Source organism: Ovis canadensis, chromosome 20 (assembly GCF_042477335.2).
Source record: "Ovis canadensis isolate MfBH-ARS-UI-01 breed Bighorn chromosome 20, ARS-UI_OviCan_v2, whole genome shotgun sequence".
Classification (NCBI taxonomy): domain Eukaryota; kingdom Metazoa; phylum Chordata; class Mammalia; order Artiodactyla; family Bovidae; genus Ovis; species Ovis canadensis.
Genome location: NC_091264.1, coordinates 56372269 through 56374656, shown reverse-complemented (window position 1 = coordinate 56374656; position 2388 = coordinate 56372269). Strand labels below are relative to the sequence as shown.

The 2388-nt window shown below is 50.3% G+C and overlaps 1 pseudogene; it reads right to left on the bottom strand.

Moving 5' to 3' along the window:
* Positions 1-1302: 1302 nt before the first annotated feature.
* Positions 1303-1491, bottom strand: LOC138425698 (U6 snRNA-associated Sm-like protein LSm5 pseudogene; annotated as a pseudogene).
* Between the last annotated feature and the right edge of the window lie 897 nt (positions 1492-2388).

Below are 2388 nucleotides of genomic sequence, written 5' to 3'. Positions count from 1 at the left end.
TCTCCTGCATTGCAGGCAGGTTCTTTACCATCTGACCCACCACGGAAGCCCTGAAACTGAAACTGAAGCTGCTCAGTCATGTCCGACTCTTTGTGACCCCAAGGACTGTAACCGGCCAGGCTCCCTATCCGTGGGATTTCCCAGGCAAGAATACTGAACTGGGTTGCCATTTCCCTCTCCAGGGGGTCCTCCCAACCCAGGGATCGAACCTGGGTCTCCCGCATTGCAGGCAGACACTTTACCATCTGAGCCACCAGGGAAGCCCAAGAGAAGCCCAGGTGAGCCACAAAGCAAAGGAAAATCGGTACATCTCCTCAATGGGAGACCAGCCCCAGAGGGCATGGCCTGGCCAGGCTTGCCAATTTCTCTTCTTGTGCCCCATCATGGACCAGGGCCCTTCTCACGTCTACACAAGTACTGCCCTGTGACTTTCCATTTCATACTCACAGTCCCTGCCCTCCATCCCCACCTTGAAGATCCCGTGACGGGACTGCAGGCCTTCCCCAAGGACCGGCTCTCTCTGCTGGGTCTGCTCTCCAGGCCTCCCCTCTGCCCTCTCTCCCGCTGCCCTGGGTATTTAAGTAGGCATGTCTTTGTTTGGAAACACTGTGCTCACCACTATTAATAATACATCGAAAGGCACTGTCTCCAAGGAACTCCAAGTGCTTCACAGGCATTATCTAATTAGCCCTCACCCAAAGCCCCGCTCCAGCAAAGCCGTCAGGGGAACAGGGGCTGATTCAGAGCTGCAGAGGGACGGAGACCTCCTCGAGACTGTTGGTGAAGGCATAAAGTGCAGGACTTACCCAGGAGCTGGGATGACACCACTTCCAGGGAGAAGATTATTCCAAAATACTCCGCTTGCTCCTGGGAAACTGGATTAAAAGAATGATTTGCAAGGCCCCACGAGGGAATTCCTTTACTACCTGTACAGGTAAGTCACCAGCCCTGGGGACGCTGCCATGTGCCAGTCAGGGCCCTCAAGATGAACACCCTTGTCACATGTCCACTCTCTAATTGTCCCATCACTGGGTGCCCACCCCACCCTCCTTCTATCACCTCCTTTCAGCTTCTTTTTCTTTTTTTCTTTAACAAAAATACCTTTTTGAAAAAAAACTGTTCTTTTTCCAAAATAATCATGATTAACTTACAAAAACGGGCATGAACAGGGCATCCTCAAAGCATTTCCTTTCAATGTGAAACTTGGCTTCATAGAATACAAACACTGAAAGGTTAAAACAATTTCCATTTTGTTGTCCCCATAAGGCAAAACAGGATCTAGCCTAAGTCAAGGAAATCCATTCACACTTCAGGTCCTTCTCCACCAGGAACCAGCGCTGTTATACCGTTTCCATTTCACAAGATTTGGTCTAATTTAGCCATTCTTCTTCCTTCTGGTGTGACTTCAAATTCAGGGACATCTTCCAGTACCATATTGACAAAGTCATCCCATTCCAGCAGGGTGCCAACAGTCTCTCTATCACTCTTCATCACCACCTGAATTCTTGATCCTACACACTTGTCCATGAGCCCTACAGGGAGCGGCTGTGATGGGCTGGTGGTGGACTTGCAGCTTCTCTTGATGGGGCCACCCCAAGTAGGAGGGGAAACCAGAGAGGAGCAGTCAGTGTGACCCCTCAGGGGTGCCCATCTTCCCCTGAACCCTCCCCATCTTCCCACCTGACATACTGCCTCCATATGGAAAGCACCCATATTAGCCAGAGTGTTCAAGGCCCACCAGGTGAGGCCCCCCCAGCCTCCCTCCTGAGGCCCAAATGGACCTCGCACATACACTGGCTTCCTGCACATCCAGTTAGCTGATTTACCCTCGGCACATGGCTCGGCACCTCACTCCCACCTGCAAAGTATTCTCTACATATTTGGTGATATATAATGGGAATGCTAATGCTTTCAATCCTCTGTAGAAGATGAGGCTGAAATTTTTCTCTGCATAAATTATCAAAATGAGGCTGAATTGATTGGCGGACTTTCCTGGGGTCCAACAGCTCACGGTAGAAAAACCCTGGACGGAACCCAGATCCTCACATTTCCAGGAAGGAACTTTGCCTTTCCTGCCACATCCCAGCCCACCTGCCCCTCTTGGAGATTTCAGAACACTCAGATTACCAAAATCTAAATTGGAGAGAAAGTCACTCAGTCGTGTCCAACTCTTTGCAAACCCGTGGACATAGAATTCTCTAGGCCAGAACACTGAGTGGGTAGCCTTTCCCTTCTCCAAGGGATCTTTCCAACCCAGGGACTGAACCCAGGTCTCCCACATTGCAGGCAGATTCTTTACCAGCATATTCTTTACCCAAGAATACTGGAGTGGGTAGCCTATCCTTTCTCCAGCAGATCTTCCTGACCCAGGAATCAAACTGGGGTTTT